General features: G+C 45.2%; 1 protein-coding gene and 1 long non-coding RNA gene across 5 annotated transcripts in view; one reads left to right on the forward strand and one right to left on the reverse strand.

The window, feature by feature from the left end:
* Positions 1-13,002, reverse strand: part of LOC121279642 (endonuclease/exonuclease/phosphatase family domain-containing protein 1-like) — a 43,306-nt gene extending 30,304 nt beyond the window's left edge. For 2 of the 4 annotated variants that reach the window (XM_041190838.1, XM_041190842.1), the window contains exon 1: positions 12,786-13,002. The gene's annotated coding sequence lies outside the window, so the exon portion shown is untranslated. Of the gene's footprint in view, positions 1-6,175; positions 6,312-12,785 lie in introns of those variants that run through there. The other 2 variants (XM_041190839.1, XM_041190840.1) reach the window with 2 other exon arrangements.
* A 3,163-nt stretch (positions 13,003-16,165) lies between these two features.
* Positions 16,166-17,932, forward strand: LOC121280570. Its single transcript, XR_005943639.1, has 3 exons — positions 16,166-16,338; positions 16,631-16,775; positions 16,890-17,932. It is a non-coding gene; the product is annotated as an uncharacterized LOC121280570 (long non-coding RNA).
* The last annotated feature ends 8,306 nt before the right edge of the window (positions 17,933-26,238 follow it).

The raw sequence follows: 26,238 nt of genomic DNA on the forward strand, positions 1-26,238 counted from the left end.
TAGAACCTATCAAATTAATTTACCAATGCACAGCAGAAGACTCACTAAATTAGTCAACTTTAATGGCACTACAACAACTTGGTTATACTTTAAGCAAATAATAGACTAGGGACCACAGAGGAGAAAAAGGCTTGGTAATAAATATGTGTACAGATTCTATACACATTCCCTCCTGATTTGATTGATGATATGAGGCTTTGGGCGAATTCCCTATCTCAGTGTCACTAGGTGGACAATGATAGAGGAAGAATCCCATCCCAACACATCCATCCAGAAAGACCTGCAGTGTCTCATCTGTCACAGTGTCTAATTGATCAATAATTCCAGGGATTTTTCTTCCATGATCATACCTGGAAACCTGCCCCAAATACAGATCATCCTTTAAAATAGGGAAGAGGAGCCCAAAGGATGCCTGGGTTAGAGTGAGGACTATAACATGGCAGCCCTGACCCACTTTGGGTGAACTTACTCTTGTGTGTGGAATCCTTGAACTTGGCCCTGAAATTGTCTTTTACAAGTTTGAACCTTCACCCTTGTCCTGCAGTCACCCATTGCATCTATGATTTACAGTAGATGATCACAGGGCTTCTGTCAAGGGTCCCACAGTCATTATTCAAGAACAATTAGAAGGAAATACCTAGTTGTTTATGAGTAGACACACATCATTACTTATAGGCACCCAATAAATCTTCTCTTTCAAATTAAGCAGATACCTGATGGTTTGAAATGGGCAGGGGGCATTCATTCATCTCATCTAGCCCACTCCAGCCAACACAAGCATTTTACATAGCCTAGACTCACCCATTCCATTTATACAGTGGGATGAGGTGAGTAGCATAAGGAAAGCTTTCTAACAAAAAGTCATGGTCTCTTGCCTGACCCTTTAAAACAATTGCAATTTTGAGATCGGCTTGGCTTTTCAAGCCATTTCAACAACTAGCTGACTCCAGTGTGCTGACCTTTGTGGGGGCTCATTGGAATCAGGTTGCCTGCATTAGTCTGTACTATTTAGCTCTCACTGCTTTGATCCAATGGTGAGCACTTTCACAACCTTAACTGCACTGGAAACACCTTGATTCCCAAACGGGGATCCAATGACCCCAGGGGTTCTGCATGGGCCCCAGATTCCTGACCGTGTGAATCAGGGGTATACAGTGTGTAATGTGATAACAGTGTGTTTAGAATTCTATATTGTACATCACTTTGTGTTTTTCCAATTTTATTCCTTCTTGAGATGTGAGCATCACAGGCAAGGTCAGCATTTATTGTCCATCTCTAACTGCCCTTGAGAAGGTGGTGGTGAGCTGCCATTGGACTCCATGTGGTGTTGGTACGCCCACAGTGCTTTTCTGGAGCAGTTGATGCAACTGAGTAGCTTGCTAAGCTATTTCAGAGGGCAGTTAAGAGTCAGCCACATTGCTGTGGATCTGGAATCACATGCACACCAGACCAGGTCAGGAAATCAGATTTCGTCTCCTGAAGGACAGTAATAAACCAGATGGGTTTTTACAGGAATCGGCCAGTTTCACAATCATTAATGAGACTAGCATTTTAATCCAGATTTATTAATTATTTGAATTTTAAATTCCCTCAACTGCCATGGTGGGATTTGAATTCATGAGTGGAATTTAATGCCCAACCCGATGGGGAGTTTAGTGGCAGGGATGCATTTAATCAGACAGGAGGGTGGTATGTGGACACCCCAGCACTTTCCTGCCTCTACCCCGATTAAGTCCAATTCAGGAAGGCCTGTGGACAGCCTTCCTGCTCCGCTGCCAATTGAGGCCCTTGAGTGGATTGTTAATGCTTAACCCAGCGTCTCACCATGCAGGAAGCATGACAAGGAAACACATGCAGGATTGCTTGCGGGTTCCTGGAGTTGGTAGTGGGGAGGTTGGATTCTTCATTCAAAGGTACTCCATGACTAGTTGCGGGTCCCAGCATGGGAAAGGGAGGCTTACAGAGAGCCACCACCTTGCTGTTGTTGCTGAGCCCCCTCCCCTCACCTCCCCCTGACCCCACTATGGCCATCACTCCAGTGGTGATCTTAGGCATCAGGTGGGTGTCGTAGTAACAGCTACCACCTCTTCCCAGGTGGCACCACCATTCAATTGAGCTGCCATCCTCTGATTAGCTGACAGCTCTCAGCGGATGGGGCCTCTGCCCTCCCCCGGGGACCTTGATCCTGGGGAAAGCCCACCACTGTCCAGGCAAGTGCCCGTCACATTTAATATGGTGGGCCTTCCCTAACAGAGGCAACGTGGGTCTCTCACTGGCTCTCCAGCTGGCGGGTGAGACCCCGATAGCCCGCATTAAATACCACCCATGTCTCTGGAGTATTACTCCAGGTCTCTGGATTGCTAGTCTAGTAACATTACCACTATGCTATCGTTACCCACTCCTGGCATTGAGTTTCAACTTGCCACCTGGGTATAAAACTGGCATGGAGGTTTGGCTACCCATTATAGAAACCACCTGATTTCTCCTGATTTTCAGGAATAAACCCTGGGGTTGTGGGGTAGAAGGGTCAAAAATGAAGGCCTACAGACATGAACAATTGATGTCATTTGTAAAAAGGGGAGTGCAGAACATGGAGCAACAAAGTCAACTGTGAAGTAGAAGGGCTTCTAGTTACAATTAGAGACTGGAATCTAAACAAAAATTGCAGCTCTCCTGTTACATTCCCCACCCTCTCACTCCCAGCTGAACCATCTGCAGGTTAAACAGCGAGAAGCCAAACCCTTGACAATAGGCATTTTGAAAGAATGCAGCTTATCTCCGATGTTTGATTTCCCTTCTGTTGGCTGCGCTCCTACATTGGCAATTGGATTCACTATCCTTGGCACCCCAGTCACAAAGCAACTTTAGGACCTCTCCACGTTCCCTTAGACAATCACCCTCCACCCCTCTGATGCATTGAAATATGTGTGGTAAGAACTAGGGCCATAGAATGTTCACATGTTGCATTAACAATAATATTTTGCCACTGCAGTTGTTAAGTGATTTCTCCAAAGGCCTGTACATTATTCATCGCTTCCAATATTAGCCTAAAATTCAGGCAAAGAACAGCATCAAGGGCCTAAAAATGTGGGTCTACAAATCTTTAGCTGGGTTAAGGCTGTTAATCCTTCCCTACTTAAGAAATTATTGTTCTGTTCAGGGAATGATGTCAGTGTACCACACATTGTCCATCACATATTCAGCCGACTGCTGAGCTGCCTTTATACTATGATTAGAACGCCCAATCATGGTGTCAGCTACCCACGCGTGGGCTTAGGTTAGATGGCTGTAACTCAAAAGTAAACTAAATGGCTGGGATGGCAGTCTGGAATTCCCTCCCTCTCACTGTTGTGGGAGAACCATCACAAGAACAGTGATGGTTCAAGGAGCAGGCCCATCACTAATGTCCGCTGCACAGCCATGTGACTGCACAGCAACTTAAAAGTCCCCTATAGGCCATGCAAAGGTCAGCCCCTAAAGGTTACCGCCTATGCATTGCCACAGAAAAAAAACATTCAAAGGGGCCAAGCACTTAAATAAATTGCTCACACACTCCCAAAAAATAATTAGAAGGAACATTGCCCACCAGCGTCACCTTGTCAGGACAATTAGGGGTGCACAGTAAATGTGACCTTGCCAACAATGACCGAATTCTGAAAACAGGATTATCTTTTTTAATGGCTAGGGCTGGTAGGCCAGAAGGCCTGGGCCAGTTATTTTGCAAGCTGCAGCGGGCTATACTCAAGCTCCGTGTTTGGGATGGATACTCTCACAAAGATCAATATGGCAGAAGAGCAACTTGCAAAACTGATGGGTTCTTTGGGTAATGTATACGCCCAGTTGTTGAACATCACTGAAACACAGGGACTTGGTTCCTCTGAAAGAAAGAACTTGAATTTATTCAGTGTCTTTCGCGTCCTTAGGACATACAATGAAGTAGTTTTGAAGTGCTACATCCACTTGCCTGGGTGAGTGAAGCTCCCACAACAATCAAGAAGCTGGACACCATGCAGCACAAAGCAGCCCACTTGATTGGCACCAAATCCACAAACGTTCACTCCCTCCACCAATGACCAACAGTGGCAGCAGAGTGTACCATCTACAAGATGCACTGCAGTAATTCACCAAGACTCCTTAGGCAGTACCTTCCACAGCCACTATCGTCTAGAAGGACAAGGGCAGCAGATAGAAGGGAACACCGCCACTGGAAGTTCCCCTCCAAGTCACTCACCATTCTGACTTGGAAATATATTGCCGTTCCTTCACTGTCGCTGGGTCAAAATCCTGGAACTCTCCCCCTAACAGCACTGTGGGTGTACCTACACCACATGGTCTGCAGTGGTTTAAAAAGGCAGCTTACCACCACCTTCTCAAGGGCAATTAGAGGTGGGCAATAAATGCTGGCCCAGCCAGCGAAGCCCACATCCCGTGAATGAATAAAAAAAATGTAGGGAGTGATACTAAGAAGTTTGGACACAGCAAGCTCTCACAGAAAGCAATGAAATAAATGAACAGATCATCTGGTTGTTGGTTGAGGAATAAATGTTGGCCAGGTCACTTGGGAGAGCTTCCCAAGCTCTTCTTCAAGTAGTACCATGGGAATCCATTAGGTTTAATGTCTCATCCAAAGATGTCACCTTTGACAGAGCAGCACCCCTTAGTCCTACATGGATGTGACTAGTCCAGATTTTGTGCTCAAGTCTTAGGAATGGGGCTTGGGTCCACCAGCTTCTGGATCTGAGTCATGACTGAGACTGTTTCTTCTGCACTACCAGGCAATGTTTAAAATGCATTGTCCTTTCACACTGGTAACTGAGGCCTAGATGCCCCAATGATAGGAATATACACATTGTAATTACACCCCAAAGTCCCATCTTACATTGTTTATTATATGTAAAGAGAAAGTTTGAGAGTCTGAAACTAAAGAAGTCATTACATTAATCTACAAACTGAGTGTTTATTTGAAAGATGTAGTATTAACTCAGGCTCACAGATTCCTTGCACCTTTGGTTGTCTTCTGCTGTAGTTCAGGGTAATGCACACCCTGAGAAAGTGACACAAAGCTCCCTCCTTGTCTCACTCCACCATTTTCTATTTGAAGTTGCCCACCTGAAGGTTGATTGGTTCCAAGGACAGTTATAGAAAGCCATGAAAGTGGGTACCCTTTACCACTGGAGGTTGGGCAGTTTACACTGGGGCATATGATCACCTACACAAAGCTCCCACCCTCGGTGCCAGTAGTAACCATGAAGATACAAAAGTAAAAATGCATCAATAGAGGCTGAAGCTGGCATCGCCCACCAGCCACAATTCTTTTAAGGTATTACAAACTTCACGGCACAGAAACAGGCCATTCGGCCCACCAGATTCCAGTGAGTGTTCCTCCCACCCCTCTTTATCTAACCCCATAAACACTTCTCACTTGTTATATATAAGAATGACATTACCCATCCACTAGTCCTCAGACACCATGCTTTTTCTATTTTTTTATATGTAGAGGTAACTGTGCCACTGCTATCTCCTCCCTAACTTCCTTTAATATGTGGGGATGGATTCCACCTGCTCCGAGGTTTTATCTTCTCTAAGTGTAATTAGTTTATCAATTCTCTCCCCAATTTCTATCTTAAATGTCTTTTTATCCTTTTTGATCTCTTCTAATCTTATGTCCCTCATGCTAGTTTCCATGATAAGGACCAAGGTAAAATAATTATTCAGTATTTCAGCCTTCATTGTCCATAAGTTTATCCTGTGAATCTCTTAGAAGCCCTAACCTGTCCTATTTTTCTTTTGTCCTTTATGTGTCTATGAAATATTTCAGTTTCTTTTAATATTGCTTGATAATTTAATTTTACCTTTAACGTTACCGTCCTAATTTTTTTGACTTCTTTCTTAATCTGTTTATATTCCCTTTTTACTCTCCCTTGTTGTCTGTGTAGTGTGTGCCTTTTTCCTTAGTTTTCATTTTCGCTTTATTTATCCATGGTGTGTCACTACTGACTAGTTTTGTCCTTGCGTTTTTTTTAGTGGGATACATTTCTCCTGAACTCTATTGATTACTATTTTAAATGTTTCCCATTGATGTTCTATTTGTTTGTCAATAATTTTTTGAGTTTATTTTCCCTAGCCTATTCTCATTCCACCCTTTTTTCACCCAATTTATTAATTTATGTCTTACTTATATCCTCCTTAATCTTTATCTTAAACTTCGTGTTATACCGCAGGGTGCGCTGAACAGCCAGGTCTCCAGAGTACATGTCGAGTCCAAGAAAAGAGTTGAAAATAAGCTGGTTTAAGGTGTGGGTGGGTGGGTGGGTGGGGGAGGGGGGGGGGCAGAGAGAGAGAGAGAGAGAAAAAGAGAAAGTGGAGGGGGTTGGTGTGGTTGTAGGGACAAACAAGCAGTGATAGAAGCAGATCATCAAAAGATGTCACCAACAATAGAACAAAAGAACACATAGGTGTTAAAGTTGGTGATATTATCTAAACGAATGTGCTAATTAAGAATGGATGGTAGGGCACTCAAGGTATAGCTCTAGTGGGGGTGGGGAGAGCATAATAGATTTAAAAATATTTAAAAATAATGGAAATAGGTGGGAAAAGAAAAATCTATATAATTTATTGGAAAAAAACAAAAGGAAGGGGGAAACAGAAAGGGGGTGGGGTAACGCAAACTGGAGGAACAAAACCTCATCTTCCGACTAGGCACTTTACAGCCTTCAGGACTGAATATTGAATTCAACAACTTTATGTCTTGAGCTCCCTCCCACATCCCCACCTCCTTTCTGTTTCCCCCTTCCTTTTGTTTTTTTCCAATAAATTATATAGATTTTTCTTTTCCCATTATTTTTCCATTATTTTTAAATATTTTTAAATGTTTCATGCTCTCCACACCCCCACTGGAGCTATACCTTGAGTGCCCTACCATCCATCCTTAATTAGCACATTCATTTAGATAATATCACCAACTTTAACACCTATGTGTTCTTTTGTTCTATTGCTGGTGACATCTTTTGATGATCTGCTTCTATCACTGCTTGTTTGTCCTTACAACCACACCAACCCCCTCCACTTCTCTCTCTCTCTCCGCCCCCTGCCCCCCACCACCACCCCACACACACACACACACACACACACACAGACACCTTAAACCAGCTTATATTTCAACTCTTTCTTGGACTCGAACTCAAGTTCTGTCGAAGGGTCATGAGGACTCGAAACGTCAACTCTTTTCTTCTCCGCCGATGCTGCCAGACCTGCTGAGTTTTTCCAGGTAATCTTGTTTTTGTTTTGGATTTCCATCATCCGCAGTTTTTTTGTTTTTATCCAGAATACGTCGCAGGGCCCAAAGACTTGCACCTGACTGAAAGAGGGAGAGCAGGTAAAGCAATGGCTGTCCTAATAGAACAAAAACAGAATTACCTGGAAAAACTCAGCAGGTCTGGCAGCATCGGCGGAGAAGAAAAGAGTTGACGTTTCGAGTCCTCATGACCCTTCGACAGAACTTGAGTTCGAGTCCAAGAAAGAGTTGAAATATAAGCTGGTTTAAGGTGTGTGTGTGGGGGGCGGAGAGATAGAGAGAGAGAGAGAGGTGGGGGGGGGTGCGGTGTGGTTGTAGGGACAAACAAGCAGTGATAGAAGCAGATCATCAAAAGATGTCAACGACAATAGTACAATAGAACACATAGGTGTTAAAGTTAAAGTTGGTGATATTATCTAAACGAATGTGCTAATTAAGAATGGATGGTAGGGCACTCAAGGTATAGCTCTAGTGGGGTTTTTTTTTATATAATGGAAATAGGTGGGAAAAGGAAAATCTTTATAATTTATTGGAAAAAAAAAGGGAAGGGGGAAAACAGAAAGGGGGTGGGGATGGGGGAGGGAGCTCACGACCTAAAGTTGTTGAATTCAATATTCAGTCCGGAAGGCTGTAAAGTCCCTAGTCAGAAGATGAGGTGTTGTTCCTCCAGTTTACGTTGGGCTTCACTGGAACAATGCAGCAAACCAAGGACAGACATGTGGGCAAGAGAGCAGGGTGGAGTGTTAAAATGGCAAGCGACAGGGAGGTTTGGGTCATTCTTGCGGACAGACCACAGGTGTTCTGCAAAGCGGTCGCCCAGTTTACGTTTGGTCTCTCCAATGTAGAGGAGACCACATTGGGAGCAACGAATGCAGTAGACTAAGTTGGGGGAAATGCAAGTGAAATGCTGCTTCACTTGAAAGGAGTGTTTGGGTCCTTGGACGGTGAGAAGAGAGGAAGTGAAGGGGCAGGTGTTGCATCTTTTGCGTGGGCATGGGGTGGTGCCATAGGAGGGGGTTGAGGAGTAGGGGGTGATGGAGGAGTGGACCAGGGTGTCCCGGAGGGAGCGATCCCTACGGAATGCCGATAAGGGGGGTGAAGGGAAGATGTGTTTGGTGGTGGCATCATGCTGGAGTTGGCGGAAATGGCGGAGGATGATCCTTTGAATGCGGAGGCTGGTGGGGTGATAAGTGAGGATAAGGGGGACCCTATCATGTTTCTGGGAGGGAGGAGAAGGCGTGAGGGCAGATGCGCGGGAGATGGGCCGGACACGGTTGAGGGCCCTGTCAACGACCGTGGGTGGAAAACCTCGGTTAAGGAAGAAGGAGGACATGTCAGAGGAACTGTTTTTGAATGTAGCATCATCGGAACAGATGCGACGGAGGCGAAGGAACTGAGAGAATGGGATGGAGTCCTTACAGGAAGCGGGGTGTGAGGAGCTGTAGTCGAGATAGCTGTGGGAGTCGGTGGGTTTGTAATGGATATTGGTGGACAGTCTATCACCAGAGATTGAGACAGAGAGGTCAAGGAAGGGAAGGGAAGTGTCAGAGATGGACCACGTGAAAATGATGGAGGGGTGGAGATTGGAAGCAAAATTAATAAATTTTTCCAAGTCCTGACGAGAGCATGAAGCGGCACCGAAGTAATCATCGATGTACCGGAGAAAGAGTTGTGGAAGGGGGCCGGAGTAGGACTGCAACAAGGAATGTTCCACATACCCCATAAAGAGACAGGCAGAGCTGGGGCCCATGCGGGTACCCATAGCCACACCTTTTATTTGGAGGAAGTGAGAGGAGTTGAAGGAGAAATTGTTCAGCGTGAGAACAAGTTCAGCCAGACGGAAGACAGTAGTGGTGGATGGGGATTGTTCGGGCCTCTGTTCGAGGAAGAAGCTAAGGGCCCTCAGACCATCCTGGTGGGGGATGGAGGTGTAGAGGGATTGGACGTCCATGGTGAAGAGGAAGCGGTTGGGGCCAGGGAACTGGAAATTGTTGCTGTGACGTAAGGTGTCAGAGGAATCACGGATGTAGGTGGGAAGGGACTGGACAAGGGGAGAGAGAAGGGAGTCAAGATAACGAGAAATGAGTTCTGTGGGGCAGGAGCAAGCTGAGACGATCGGTCTACCGGGGCAGTTCTGTTTGTGGATTTTGGGTAGGAGATAGAAGCAGGCCGTCCGAGGTTGGGTGACTATCAGGTTGGAAGCTGTGGGAGGGAGATCCCCAGAGGAGATGAGGTCAGTGACAGTCCTGGAAACAATGGCTTGATGTTCAGTGGTGGGGTCATGGTCCAGGGAGAGGTAAGAGGAAGTGTCTCCGAGTTGACGCTCAGCCTCCGCGAGGTAGAGGTCAGTGCGCCAGACAACAACAGCACCACCCTTGTCAGTGGGTTTGATGACAATGTCAGGGTTATACCTGAAAGAATGGAGTGCAGTAAGTTCAGAGAGAGACAGGTTAGAATGGGTGAGAGGAGCAGAGAAATTGAGACGACTAATGTCGCGCCGACAGTTCTCAATGAAAAGATCGAGAAGAGGTAAGAATCCAGAGGGAGGGGTCCAGGTGGAGGGAGAATATTGGAGATGGGTAAAAGGATCCGTTGAACTGGGAGAGGACTCCTGCACAAAGAAGTGAGCCCGGAGACGAAGACGGCGGAAGAAGAGTTCAGTATCATGCCGAGCCCGAAATTCATTGAGGTGAGGGCGTAAGGGTATGAAACTAAGTCCTTTGCTGAGCACTGAACGTTCAGCATCGGAGAGGGGAAGGTCAGGGGGTATAGTGAATACACGGCTGGGGTTGGGATTGGAAGAAAGGGTGGGGACGGAGGGACAGGCAGGGGTGGAGGGTCCTAGATGGGTGTTGGTGTCGATGAGTTGTTGGAGCTTGCGTTCCTTAGCACTTGAGAGAAAGAGAAAAAGTTTCTTGTTGAGGCGTCGGATGAGCCGAAGGATAAAATGAAACTGGGGGCACGCGCAGCTTTGAAAAAGGGTACGGCGGTGCTTCTGGAGGGAGAGGTCGAGTGTGTTCATATGGCGGCGCATGGCACTGTGTGTGGATTTCAGAATGTGACGGGAACAGCAGTTCGAGAAACGTTTTATGTCCCGGAGATACCTGTAATCCTGGGTGGGTTTGAAACATGAGGGGTGGAATTTCAGTTGAAATCCACGTGGGATAAGTCGGAGACGGAGACAGTCACTGAGAAAGGAGATATGGCTGTGAAAGCGGGTTTTAGTAAACACCTTGTCAAACACCAGGAGGGAAATGGAAAGCAACGAAGGTGAGCAAGACAACAGAGAGATACGGAAATCTTATCGCAGAGAGGAACAGAACTTCTTCAAGGAGGTAGGCATTTCTTGAAGAGCAGTGGCAGTCAATTAAACACAGAGATAAAAACAAAAAAAAACTGCGGATGCTGGAAATCCAAAACAAAAACAGAATTACCTGGAAAAACTCAGCAGGTCTGGCAGCATCGGCGGAGAAGAAAAGAGTTGACGTTTCGAGTCCTCATGACCCTTCGACAGAACTTGAGTTCGAGTCCAAGAAAGAGTTGAAATATAAGCTGGTTTAAGGTGTGTGTGTGGGGGGCGGAGAGATAGAGAGAGAGAGAGAGGTGGGGGGGGGGCGGTGTGGTTGTAGGGACAAACAAGCAGTGATAGAAGCAGATCATCAAAAGATGTCAACGACAATAGTACAATAGAACACATAGGTGTTAAAGTTAAAGTTGGTGATATTATCTAAACGAATGTGCTAATTAAGAATGGATGGTAGGGCACTCAAGGTATAGCTCTAGTGGGGGTTTTTTTTATATAATGGAAATAGGTGGGAAAAGGAAAATCTTTATAATTTACCGTCCAAGGACCCAAACACTCCTTTCAAGTGAAGCAGCATTTCACTTGCATTTCCCCCAACTTAATCTACTGCATTCGTTGCTCCCAATGTGGTCTCCTCTACATTGGAGAGACCAAATGTAAACTGGGCGACCGCTTTGCAGAACACCTGCGGTCTGTCCGCAAGAATGACCCAAACCTCCCTGTCGCTTGCCATTTTAACACTCCACCCTGCTCTCTTGCCCACATGTCTATCCTTGGTTTGCTGCATTGTTCCAGTGAAGCCCAACGTAAACTGGAGGAACAACACCTCATCTTCCGACGAGGGACTTTACAGCCTTCCGGACTGAATATTGAGTTCAACAACCTTAGGTCGTGAGCTCCCTTCCCCATCCCCACCCCCTTTCTGTTTTCCCCCTTCCCTTTTTTTTCCAATAAATTATAAAGATTTTCCTTTTCCCACCTATTTCCATTATATATAAAAAAACCCCACTAGAGCTATACCTTGAGTGCCCTACCATCCATTCTTAATTAGCACATTCGTTTAGATAACATCACCAACTTTAACTTTAACACCTATGTGTTCTATTGTACTATTGTCGTTGACATCTTTTGATGATCTGCTTCTATCACTGCTTGTTTGTCCCTACAACCACACCCCCCCCCCACCTCTCTCTCTCTCTATCTCTCCGCCCCCCACACACACACCTTAAACCAGCTTATATTTCAACTCTTTCTTGGACTCGAACTCAAGTTCTGTCGAAGGGTCATGAGGACTCGAAACGTCAACTCTTTTCTTCTCCGCCGATGCTGCCAGACCTGCTGAGTTTTTCCAGGTAATGCTGTCCTAATAGAGCAGCTATTATTTCTACAGGGGGTGGGGGGACACAAAACAAAACAAAACTCCCATAGTAGCGATGCCAGTAAATAAGGTTACGTTGCACCACATCTCAGGCAACATCTTACACCCCAAGGTTGCCTGATCCCAGTTAACAAAAAAGGGCTGGAAACATTCGGCAGGTCAGGGAGCATCTGTAAAAGTCAAGGTAGTCAGCCTTTCAGGTGCAAAGAACCTTCATCTGAACTAAAATGTTGCAGGATCCTGGTTCCTGCTATGTTTTGCGTGTCAAATATGGGAGTGTCATTGTGCCTGGCCAGGATCTATCCCGAGCACCCAGTTTAGCTTCGAAAGAATGTGCTGAGATTTGTCTCGAATGTAACATTCCGATAAACAGTATCAGTCACCCCTGCCCATGTCAGAAAAATGGGACGCAGCCTGTTATAATCATATTGAACGCGGCCTGTGACTGAGTTATAATCACTCAGTTATAATCACTCAGTCACTTTAGTGTTCGGATTTCTCTTTTGAATTAACATCTTCTTTAAGGGACATTCCTGTATTTTCAAAAAAGAGCCTCGAAAATGGATCTGACCACTTCTCAGTTCCAAACTCTTCAACTCTGGTGTCGAATGCGTTTGAGGGAAGGTGAGCAACAGGGTTATGGGGGAAACTGGGTCCAGAAGTCTGAACTGAATTCCGATTAAAAAACGGCAGAGAAACACTGAACGCGCCCTCCGTCCTGCCCAGCTCCCTTCCCAGCTTGTAGTTGAATCAAACTGCGCAAGGCTCGTCTCCAAAAGTTATCTGACTTTAACAAGTGCAAAAGTTACCTGATCGGTATTGGTAATTTAAGCAGCGATTCCAGACTTCGTGAGTACAACGATCGAGTTGCAACCACTTGTCCGGAGGATCTGTGATGTGTGTATACTGCACACTTGCAGACACACAAACAGGTACACACACTCAGTCCTCAGGCTCGAAGCAGGTATGGAGTCTGAATGTCTCACTGGAGATCTCTGTTTGGAGTGGTCTGACACACATGCTACTCTCCCCCTGGGCCAACTGGCAGCTGAGAGGAGGAGTGGCTTTGCATCCAAACAATTTGGTGTTTAATTTTTTGAGGACCGCCCCTTAAGGCCACAGTTCTCTTTCATTACTCGGGCAGCATTTTGAGATCGGAATTGAAATTCAGTTTCCAAATTCGAATTGAATACACTGTCAATCCAATCTCTTTGCTTGGTGTTTAAATCTCCTCAGATGCTGTGCTGGTTTACAGGCCCCATCCAGGGAATTGCCTTCAGCTTTGGCACCTCATGAAGAATTGATCCTGAAGGGGAGGGGGAGGGGTGCAGTGCAGATTTAACAGGATTATAGTGGGGCTTGAAGAGTTAAACCATGAGGGCAGGTTGCATAAAATGATACTCCCTTGAGTTTAGAAGATGGTGGGGGGGGGGGGGGGGGGGGTGGTGCTGGGGAGGTGGGGGGCAGGGTGAGACCTAATTGAGGTCTTTGAAATGTTAAAGAAATTTGATAGGATGAATACATAAACATTAGCTGGGATTTTATCGGTATCACAATGTCAGGACCAAATGCAGGTCCCAAGCCTGTCTGCGAATGGCAGGACCACAGCAACATTCTGAGGGCTAACTGAAGCCTCATCAGCGTCACCAACAGATGTGGTGATGAAGCTGCAATGTGAAAGAGATGGCACCTCAAAGAGCGGGCATAAAAAGTATTTGGTCTGGTAGGCAGGTCCTGGTGCTTGGAGGGGAGAACCCTCCAGTGGTGATGTCAGGCCATTGCCACCAGAAGGCTCCTCCGTAGCACATGGAGCCTCTGGAAAGGATGGCTCTCACAAATCCCCCTACCCCGGGAAGCTCTGGCAGGCCACCTTGAGGTAGCTGGTGATCTCCTCACATGGCAGGAAGCCGTACTGATGCCAGTAAAATGCCAGCATCCTGGTGAAATGGCCATCAATATGGTAATTCATTGCCTTAATTGGTCATCTGCTTGAGTTGGTGAGCTGCTGCCATTCCCTTGCTGGGAATATCCTGTGTCAGCGGGAACACATTGAACTTCCCACCCAACATCTTCTGCCAACATTTTACTTCTCCTCCTGCCTCCCAGCTCAGCTCCAAAGGACTGGTAAAATTCCAGGCACTGATTCAGGGGGAACTGCTGCCAAACTGTACTGACAGGCTGTTATAGATTGCAGCTTCCACTGCAGTGTTACAATGATCATGCACAAATTTTATCTTTCAGAAAGGATGCTGTTTGGTCATGTAAACCATCTCACATCTCTGCTTCTTGCTGAGCAATTTTACAGATAACAGAAATAATTGAGTTAACAGAGGAAGTCATAGAACGGGTTAATGTGTGGAATCAGTACAGAGCGAATTGTGTATTCTAGGTAAATTTTTAAATAGGAGTTTGTTTACTTAAGACAGAAGTCAATGAATTCTAAAATGAAAAGCAAATTTACCATCCATTGCTATGCTAATTTCAAGGATGCCAATGTGATGATTCTCCTGTACTGTTAACACTGACACCACCCATGGTGGAAAAGAATTGAAGCATTCCACAAACACTATACTAATTGGCCTCGCCTCCTCTAATTAGCACTATACCTTTAAAGCATGTACTGACTCATGTTGGAATAGAAGGTTCTGCATGCTTCGTTCTCATGCCTTGCTCAAGTGACTGTTCTTGGTTGGTCCCCCCACTGCCCCGTCCACCCTCCACCGACCTCACCCCACCTTTTTCAAAATGGAAATATGGATGGACAACCTGGCGCCTTTCAGTGTTTGTTTAACCCTTGTCAGACACAAGCTAACTATAAAGAATCATTAAAATGCAAACACTCCTCCAGGGGTGTCCATTGCATCTTCTAAAAGGTATGGAAAACCCTCTGGCTTCTGTGGGAACAGGAGGCAGGAAGGCACTTCAAAGGGCCTCAATGTAATTAACTTCCTTGCTTGTTTGAAACAATGGCTTATTGGAAATTAACATAGCAGCAAATTTTTGTGTTTTTGAACTGTATAAAGGAGGCTGTAAGAGTGTGCAGAGAACCAGAAGACCTCAGGAAATCAGTTCCAGCCCATGGCTCTCTAGAACTAACTATGAACAGCATGTGAGAGCTGGGTTTCTCTCTGCCACCAGGAGTTACAAAGAAAATTCATCCCTGATCTGCAGAGAAGAAACCAGACAATCTTCAAACGTTGTTACCTGCAGTTTCCAATAAAGAAAGGAGCCTTTACTCTCTCCCAGCATCTGCTGTACCTATCGAATTTAACTACTAAGGACAACTCCTACTCTTCAACTACAGAAGCCACCACAGCTGCTAAACCAAACCTCAAGTTTCAACCTCTTCACTTCAGAAAGAAGGTATTCCACCAATGAGCCCAGAATGATATCTCTTGGAAACTGATTTGAAAGCTCATCTTTAAGCACTTAATCTGCATTTTAATTTTTGTATCTGTATTTTAGTTAATAACTTTATCACTTTTACTTAAGTAACTTTCAGCAGTAGTTTTGTAATAACTCAACCTTTATCTTGTTTAAGAATAAAGCTTGACTGCTGGGTTATTTTTAAATTGGACTGCTTGCAAATTAAAAGGGGGTTACATACACAGGCATATAAATTCCTAGCTCACGGACCACTGAGAAAATGCCTTTTCATGTGATTGTTACACCTGTCATATGGGGTTCAAAAGCACATTCACTTCTCGAAAATGATCCAACAACTTGGTGCACATTAGTACCAGAACAGATGATCTGTCTGTTACAGATATTAGGGAGGTAAACATTTGTGTATTTTGTTAAATTGTGACCCTGTTTACATGTTTGTTGCTGCAACTGTCTTGTTCTAGCAGCTATAGGTGGGTGATGTTCTTAGACTGGGGAATATCTCAATGTGTGTTTTATGTTTGGAGCAGATTAATTTGCCTTCAGGAGGGACCTGAACATTCAATTTAAGTGCTACATGTAAGCCAGGATGAAACCCGCCGCTAAGTAGCTGTGTGCCTCAGCGGGGGGGTCCATGTTCATGTGAGGCTAACTGCACTAGCACTATTTAAAACCAGCCTGTGACTTGTAATGGGATGACGCATTCTGGTTACAGCAGATGCTGGGAGTGGCTGGGAAAGACATTCTAAGCAGGAAGAGCACTGGCTAATGGTGCAATAAGGCAGAATGTTCCAAAATTCTCAGATACTGCATTGGAGGCTTTGCTGCAGGTGGTGGACAGGAGGCAAGAGGCTCTCCAGGCAAGCTCTCAGAAAGCAGTGGGACCAGATAGCCATTACGGTCAATGCAAGCAATGTCGCCCCTGAGGACTGGATGCAGTGCTGCATGAAGTTCAATGAACTCACATAAATGATCAAGGTCAGTTAATTCATCTTTAAATGCCAACTGCATCACTAGTCTCCCAAACTGGTCAATTCATCCCTTCTTCCTTTACTCCATATCAATCATCTACCAACAATCTCTATCAATCAGGTCTCATACCTGACATTCATATGCTTCACAGCACCCACACACACTTAGTCCTGCTATAAGTCTTGCACCCACATTTCACACACTACCTTGTACACACTACTAGCTATTTAGCCATGACAGTCATATCACCCAAATGCATTGTACCACACGCACTGACACACTTCCCTCTCTCTTGCAGGGCAATGTGGTGTGTTACTGACAGCATAGGGTCATGCAGAGCTGCATGTCCTCACCCCCGTGGAGGAGACTGTGTTGACCATCACTGGAGTATCCACGTCTGAGATGCTGGCCAGTGGCGGAGCTGAAGCCATTGCAGATGACAGGTATGTTCATCCTCTTCTCACATCACTCTTCCCCTCATCCCACAACCTCTTCAGATTTACAAGCTGCAGATGGTTTAAAAATTCACTTCTTGCTTTCTCTCCCCCCTCCTACAGCACCCCTACCCTTGTACCTTTCTCCTTTCAGATACCCAATATCTCTGTCTGATCAGGACAGGGTGCAGGAGCCAGAAGTGGAAGAGAAAGAAGAGGCTGATGAGGAAGAAACACTGTCACTCGCTCTGACACTTGTAGCCACCAGTTCAGAAACTGACACTGCACGTACTGTAGAGGATAGCTTAAAGATGGAACTGCACTCAATGAGACACTGGACATGAGTGATCAGCAGGAAAGGGCAGTGCACGTGCCAGCTTGCCAGAGGATGAGGCCATACATGAATTTTGTTGCAGAGAACTCAGGTGATGACTTTGATAGGGCAGTCTACAGAAACAGCCTGATGGGTATACACAGTGAAATGCTTCGTTCACCTGCAGGCCTCTCAGAGAGCCTGCAGTCACTGTCAAGGACACAGAGGAATCCCACACCAGCCTGTAGAACACTTTGCACTGACCTTGAAACCAATTCTTTCTAACATAGAGGTGGTGGCCAACTCAATGGGAACACCTGCGGACCAAACCATGATTCAACATCTGTCTCAGCTTCCAATTCAGCATAAACAGAACCACACTGAGCACTGCAATGGAAGCTCAGACTGAAATCATGTAAGCTCAGGCCACTGCCACTGTGGCTGTAGGTACCTTTCTCAAAGGGGCTTGCAAGCCCCCGCAGCAGGCCAGCAATTTGCCATTCAGCACATTATTAGGATCACTGAGGTGTCACCCCAGCAAACTGGTAGTAGCTCCATGGAGAACTAATCTGCTGTCCTCTCTCAAGAAGACAGCATTTGTCCTCCCACCATAAGTGCTCTTGCTATTGGCTGTAATCCAACCATCCCGGACAGCTGGTGCCCATGCTGAAGTGGTCCAGTCTGAAGCTGGGCCGACTATACCCAGAGCTGCATGAGGTTGTACTGCAAGTTCATTGCCAGTCTCCCCCATTGAAAGCCAGCAGCCTTCCACTAGTCATGCTGCAGTCGCTGGGTGAGGCTGCAAAGGAGCACTAGGCCAGGCAAAGGCACCCATAGGGCTGACACTTAGGAAATGCACAAACATTAGTTGATTTTTATATGGAAAGTATGTCTTGTTTGATAAAATTGGTTTGGAATGTTTGCTTTGTGGTGGTTTTTATTTGAGCATTCTAGCCAAGAGGACACTGTGAGGATCCATAACAGAGTGATGTGGATTGTTGTTAAATGGCGATACGTTTACAACTGCTTTAGGTGGATGAGACGACCATGGACCACCCAGCCAGAAAGGAGACTTGTTGGTTGCCTCCTCCTCTTCATCAGCTGCTAACCATAAACCTGGTGCCGAGGGCTGTGCCCTCATGATGGCAAGGTTGTGCGGCATGTGGCAGACCACCACGAATCGTGACCCATACTCTGGTGAGTACTGTAGGGCTCCTCCAGAGTGGTCCAAGCTGAAGAAGTGTTGCTTAAGCATCTCAATGGTCTGTTCAATGACATTTGTGTGGTACTATGGCTCTTATATGTGTTATATATCTTGTTGTATATATCAATGTATGTGTGGGTTTTGTACCTGAATCATGAGCCAGGCATCAGCAGATAGTTCTTGTCATGCAGCAGCCATCCTCTGGTTTCTTTTGGTGGCTCCAATGCTGATGGTGCAGTGAAGTGGAGGAGAACACAGGCATCATAACTGCTGCCAGGATAGGTGGTATTGAAAAGGACGATGCTCAGAATATGGTTGCAAACCAGCTGGATGCTGAGGGAATGGAAACTGTTGCTGTTATGATCCATCTCTGAATTTAATTGCGGTGCCTACAAAGTGGGGCTTGTGTACCATGGGGAAGCCTCTTTTGCTGACATGACAGCATAACATGTGACATGTTTAGGGGGAATTGGTGGCGTAGTGGTCATGTCATTGGACTCCTAATCCAGAGGCCCAGGCTAATGCCCTGGAAAGGTAGGTTCAAATCTCAACACAGCGGCTGGTGGAATTTAAATTCAGTTAATAAATCTGGAATATAAAACTAGTCTCAGTAATGGCAAACGTGAATCTATCATCAATTGTTGTAAAAACCCAACTGGTTCACTAATGTCCTTTAGGGAAGGAAATCTGCCGTCCTTACCTGGTCTGAACTACATGTGACTCTGGACAGCAATGTGCTTGACTTCTAGCTGCCCTCTGAAATGGCCTAGCAAGACACTCTGTTCAAAAGGCAATTAGGGATAGACAACAAATGCTGGCTTTGCCAGTGTAGCCCGCATCCCATGAAAGAATAAAAAAATGCACACTCTGCCTGATTCCCACTGGAAAGAAAGAAAGCAACGTACTCCTCTTTCTCCACATACAGAGCATCTGTTACCTCCCCTACACAGTAGTGGAAGTGAATTGTGTGGTGCCTGCTTCAACTTGGAAGGACCCTGACCTAAAGGGGTTCATGGGCCCTGAACACATTCCCAGCCTCTGGCAGTGCTCTCTACATTCTATAAGTTTGCCTGCACCAGGTGGCAGATTTCAGCAAGCACCTCCTCAGTGGTTCGCACCATTGCTGACATTGCAGTAGGAGAATAACTCACTGAATACCTTGGGTAGATGCAGCTTCCTACTGAGAGTCCTCCTACCTCTTCAAACAGCTTGCCCTCCTCTCTTCTCACTTCTGCTCATCCTCCCCGCGATGTTGCCTGCCAAGGGGGATGAAAACAACAACACCTGTGACTGGGAGCAAGCAGAACCCTTGAAGTCAGAAGTGAAGCTGTCAGCACCTGCCACGTCACTCCCTAAAGAGCTCATCAACTTTAAACAGCCGTACAAACTTCCAAACTGGGCAACAGCCAGCTGAGATCAATCAGCAACTAACCTGAAAGTAATTGATGACCCCTTTAAATAGCACTAGTGCTTTGGTTGGGGGGTAAGGGTGGGTCAGTAGGGATTCTCCCTGCTGCTGACTGCATGTTCAGCCATGCAGGATTTAGAGAGAGGGTGTTAGATGGAGAGTTGAGGTCAAAAATGGCACTACTAGTGTCAAATGTCACCATCGCCCTACTCTGCATATTTCCAGTGCCTGCTCCCAGTGCCTGCACTAACGACCTCACCAACATGGCAATTTGTGTGGCTATTTTGGATCCAAAACAGCACTTGTAGCACCAGAAATAGGGAGCTATGTTTCTGAATTTTGCAGTCAATTTGTTTTCATGATGTTGGTTGAGGGATAATTATACTCTCCAGGACATTGGGAACAGGAGCAGCTCTGAGGAAATTCCTGTCCTAAGGGCAAAGATTCCTCTGAAGGAATCCTGTTCAACCAACTAAAACTCAAATGAGAATGTTGGTGACATTTTTACCATTGGTTCTGCAAACTGCACAAAATCAAGGATGGCTTAAAGAATTATAAATGCGTTGCCCAGAGAACTTTTGCATTGCAGCAGGTGGGTGCTGAAAGGATTGAAGCAAGTGCTGCTTGAGCATTTGCGGCTGGGCCTGGTACAGCCTGAAGCGCTGGATGACCTTTGTCCACGAACATACGAGTGCTTGAATTGTAGTGTTTGCCAACCCTCCCAGAATAGCTGGGAGTCTTCTGGAATTGGCATTGATCCCCCAGTGGCCAAAGAAAGCATTCTGGGAGATTTTAAACAGAAATCATTGGTGAAGGGAGCAGGCTGCACTTTGCCAAGGCAGAGATTATTTTTCTCTTTCCTGTATTTGTTTGGTCTGTGCCATCATTAATGCAGGTAGCTGACACTGCAGGCGTACAGGTCTATAGCCTGCAGCTCTGCATGTTCAGTGCCTGCAGTGTCAACAATCGCAGCCTGAGTTTATATGTAGGATCCTCCTTTAACAAAACAAAAATTGCTGGAAAAACTCAGCAGGTCTGACAGCACCTGTGGAGAGAAAGAGTTAACATTTGAAGTCCAGATGACTCTAATCATATTAACTCTTTCTCTCCACAGATGCTGTCAGACCTGCTGAGACTTTCCAGCAATTTTTGTTTTTGTTTCATATTTCCAGCATCCACAGTATTTTGCTTTTATTTTAGGATCCTCCTTTACCCAGGACAGCCCAAAACCAGGGGCTTATCTGCAGAATAATGTGCACTTCTTGTGTTAGTTTCTTTAGGCAGGGAGATATTTTGGCTACTGTGGGTGGAGATTCAAAGCAGCTGTACACAAGTGACGCTTGGTGAGTTTAAGCTTCCTAGCTGACTAGTCATCCGATTTCAACCTCAAGTCTAAAACCAATGCTGGAATTACAAAGCAGTAGGGTTTATTTTAATAAAAAACAGGTTTGGATTGGAGCCTCCTTTGCTGAAATGGCAAAAAGCTCATGTTTTCTCCCCGATATTGCTGTTTATCCAGCATTTTCAGGCTACACTTTGGGTGCCTGCACCCCGAGAATAATTTTTTTTTTAAGAACAACTGATCTTTGTAGCTTTTTAATTTAGTGGGAAAGGTGTTAGTACACTTTGTGTAGTTGCTCACAGTACTCTGAGGAAGATCTAATTAAATAAATTCAAATAAGTGCGTTTGGTAGTACAGAACTTGAGTATTGCTGAAAAAAGAGACAAGTTGAAGCTTTTCATCTTGAACTCATCAGGACGTATGCAAGAATATCAAATGTAAAGGGAGCAACAATTTACACTTCATGAGAAGAGAGCGCTGATGGTTGGCAAGTGGACTCTGGTAGAGGCATCTTTTTTCAGCTTTTTTTCAGCATGGTTAAATTCAGTATGGTTGTTATCATTTTTCTACATTTGCTGCCCTTTTCATTATTGGTCTGTATCGCTTAGCTTTTACAACTGTGCTCCTGGAAGCATTGGAAATCCAAGAGAGTCCTTGAGTCCATCAGATTTGTTAACTTTTCTTACCTGTTGACATCTAGCCTATTACTTAGGACAGAGATCCCCTGGGAATGTGTCAGTATCTTCAAGCATTCCCAGACTTGCTCCTGCCATGCTACTGGCTTTTCATTACGTCATTTCTGCTGACGTCGCCCAGAAAATGTCCAGCCAGAGTTGGCAACCGTATTGAATAAGAAGTGAACTTGCAATCTCACCCAACTCTGCCTTCTGCCAGGACTCGTTCATTATAGCTAATCCTTCAGGTAAAAATTCATTCGCTGGACCTGGACATCTCTGGCAAGGCTGGCATTTATTACCCACTCCTAGTTTCCCTGAGAAAGTGGTGTGGGGCTTTCTTCTCAAACCACTGCTATTGTTATTCTTGCTCAGGTGGCTTGCTGGACAAGTTAACTGGGGAAGTTAAGAGTTGACCACATTGGTATAGGACTGGAGTCACAGATAGGCCAGAGCAGTTAGCGGAAGCAAGTTTAATTCATTAAGAGATATGAGGAAACACAGACACACCCAAAGACCTGCACACACAAACACATCTACATACTCACACACACACACACACACACACAAGCACGCATCTACACATAAACATCTATGCATACATACATCGACACACAAACATCTACACACACACATCTACAGACACACACACGGACATCTACACACACGCAAACATGTACCTAACACACACACAGACATCTGCACACAAACGTCTATGCACACACATCTTCAGACACCTACACACAGACATCTACGAACACAGCTACACACACATGCACACACACACATCGACACACACCCACACAGCTACATACACACATCTACACAAACACACACACATACACATGTACACACACGCATATACACACACCACACACACACACATATACACACACCCATACAGATCTACACACAAACACATATCTACACACAAACACATGCATACACACACACAGATAGACAGACACACACACATATAGATACATATTTAATCACCCACACACACACACACACCCACTCTCTACAATCAAATATATTAAGTGCAATGAACATTGGAGGTTTATCATCACCTGGATCAGAAACAGGCTTGGCAGCTTTGAGTGAATCAACCTGCTCAGTATGTTAAATATTGACCAAACTGGAAGGTGCATTTAGTGGGCATAAGCCTGCTCTGTTTGGAATGTTAATCATACAGCCTGCATTAACTCCAAGGGAAATTTATCGGTTGCTTCAATAAACAATGAACAATACTCTTGTTTGTGTTTGAAGTTCAAAAGTTGCTAGTTACCAAGATGAACCCTGAAGGTTCAACAAATGATTTCCCTGGGAATTCCATGATTTGGAGTCTGCACAGAGGCTTCAGACTGAGACCATCCTGTAACAGCCTTTTTCACAATGACCTGCCAATTTAATTCCAAATGTATTGATAATTTGTTACTTATGCTTTTGTCACATCCCACTCTGACCATTTTCTCTCATACACATTCAATCTCCCCTCTGGTTTGTGTGAATGGTCTTCTCTGATAATTTTTTACCTCATTGTCACGAAGATGTGTTTAATGCCAAATAATGATTTTTAATCCATCGGCTGGAAACCTGAATGGAACTTTGAAAAGCAGACTTTTAAAAAAGAATTGAGCATAAAATGAACTCACAGACCAAGATGGCTAACCCAAATTTCCATTATTATGGGCAGGATCTTCCGGTCGGGGAGCATTGGTGGGGCCCACTCACCGAAGCGTAAAATGACGCGGGACGATGTCAGGTGGAACTCCCTATTGAGGCCATTGAAAAACTAATTAAGGTCGTTAATGGATCTGCCTGTCCAGCCTTGAGGTTGGCAGGCAGGCCGGGAGCCCTGGCGGGCTTTGGAAAAAGCATGAAACCTCATCCATGGGCAGGATGAGGTTTCATTAAGGTACCTAAGTTTTTATTGATGGTTTCAGTAAAAGTTATGGACATGTCCCAACTCATGTGACATGTCAGGGAAATTTTTTTATTGTTTGTATTAAAAATTTTAATTCCGAGCCGATCTCCCTGAGGCAGCACTTAGCACATGTACATGTGCGAAAGAGTGCACTCCAGGCTGAGGGAATCCCCCCCTCCCCCACAGGGAGCGCATAGCACTTCCGAGCGGGCGTCACACTGGGCAGGTCTTAATTGGCCCACTGATGTAAAATGGCAGCGCATGGTGCCAATCGGAGGCGTGCCCGCCTGCACCCGCTCCCGCACTTCCCTCCCAATGGGAGAGAATTTTCCCCTATATGTTCCACTTTCCAATTCATTGGAGTGGAGTCAGTCTGACTGCAAAACCCATAGAAGACAATCGGCATAATTTTATACTCCTCCTGCCGGTGGGATCTTCCAATCCTGCCGAAGTCAACGCACTTTTGAATGGCTCACTGCATTTCTCTGACCCCGCCATAAAATTCCGCCCAATGGCTTCATGGGTGTCTGTAGGACTCACACCTTCTGTCGCATTAGCAAGGCACCTATGGCAATCACTTGAGGTATTCAACTGTTGGAGACAGGCAATTAGGATGATTCACTTGGACAAAGTTAGCTTCCAGAGCTAATCATGTCACCTTTGGAAAACACAGACAATGCCTTTTTTTTTGAACCCTTTGACAGTTGGAGAAGGAAGGTCATATGACAAGTCAAACCTTTGAATGTTTTAAGCACGTTTTCTCAGCAGAACTGAAGATACACAGCTTAGGGAGAAGACCTACGTGGGATCCCTCTGTCTCCTTTTATCTCTAAACTTCCTGTTAAGCCTCAGTTTGCTGACTGTGATCATACAGGGCTTCCCTGCTGCAGACAGGGATTTCTTAAAAGAATCCAACCAAACACTACTGTCTCCTGAAGAACAGCCAATGTATTCGTACACATCAGTAAATCAGAAGCATCAAGACCATCAATTCAGCCTGAAGCCAGCCGAGTCACCAAACCACAGCTGTACACTCTGGACTTAAGGAGGCTACAAAGGGATATAGATAGGTTAAGTGAGTGGGCAAAGATCTGGCAAATGGCACATAGTATGGACAAATGTGAAATTGTCCATTTTGGCAGGAAGAATTAAAAAGAAGAATGTTACCTAAATGGTGAGAGATTACAGAACTCAGGTGCAGAGGGATCTGGGTGCCCTAGTGCATGAATCACAAAAGGCTGGTAATTAGGAAAGTAATTAGGAAAGCTAATAGAATATTATCATTAATTTCGAGGGGAATTGAATACAAAAGTAGGGAGGTTAAGTTTCAGTTGTACAGGGCACTGGTGAGGCCACATCTGGAGTACTCTGTACAGTACTGGTCTCCTTATTCAAGGAAAGACGTAAATGTGTTGGAAGCAGTTCAGAGAAGGTTTACTAGATGAACACCAGGAATGGGTGGGTTGTCTTATGAGGAAAGGTTGGACAGACTAGGTTTGTGTCCACCGGAGTTTAGAAAATTAAGAGGCAACTTGACTGAAACCTTTAAGATCCTGAGAGGCCTTAATTGGGTGGATGTGGAGGGAATGTTTTCTCTTGTGGGAGATTCTAGAACTAGGGGTCACTGTTTAAAAATAAGGGGTCACCCATTTAAGACAGAGATGAAGAGAACTTTTTTTCTCTCAGAGGGTTGTGAGTCTTTGGAACTCTTTTTCAAAAGGCAGTGGGAGCAATGTCTTTGAATATTATTAAGGCAGAGATAGATGGATTCTTGATAAGCAAGGGGATGAAACATTATCGGGGGTAGGCCATGATCTTATTGAATGGAGGAGCAGGCTCGAGGGGCCGAGTGTCCTACACCTGCTCCTAATTTATATTTTCGTATGTTTGTATATTACTTGTTTTTATGAACTCTAATTTGGCCAGCCCATCCTTCCCCACTCTGTATTCTGTATTTGTGTGTGTATGAACTTTAAATATGCGAGTGTGTGTGTCTGTGTGTTTGTGTGAAAGTTGGTGCATATTTTATTATTCTACTTAGATCAGTTTAAATATAGTAAAGCTAACCTTGTTTTTGTTAATCTCAAGAAAACCTGACCTATTTGCTCTTTTATGATCACAGCGTGTAACCAGTTAAGTACTCACTAAATTGGCAAGTATATCCTTTTCAAACAAAAAAACCTGTTGCAATCAAATGAGGAATGGACAAAAGTGGGGAACCATTCGATCCCCTCCTCACCTGGTCACAGCAGTATTTTTGCAGCACCATTTTAGTTTGTGCTCGCTGCGTCTCTGCAGAGGCATGGCTGAGATCAAGAATTCAGGGTCTGGGGATTTGTGGAGCCACCAGTCTGCAGCCCCCCCCCAGTATGGTGTGGTACAGCCTTTGTGGCTTTGATCCTTGGTATTGGAGTTTTAGCGGAAAGCTGCTGCTTGCAGAAATCAAACATTTATAGTGTGTGGTGGCAGGCGAGCTGGGTTTGACCAACTCAGGTTTGAGGGTCAACCTGGAGATTTGACCAGTTTGGCATGAATTGGACCAAGCTGGAAAATGCCCACTTCCCCAATCGAAATGCCGAGCCGTGGATGGCACAGACTTGGAGC

The sequence above is a fragment of the Carcharodon carcharias genome, chromosome 7 (genome assembly GCF_017639515.1).
Source record: "Carcharodon carcharias isolate sCarCar2 chromosome 7, sCarCar2.pri, whole genome shotgun sequence".
Classification (NCBI taxonomy): Eukaryota; Metazoa; Chordata; class Chondrichthyes; order Lamniformes; family Lamnidae; genus Carcharodon; species Carcharodon carcharias.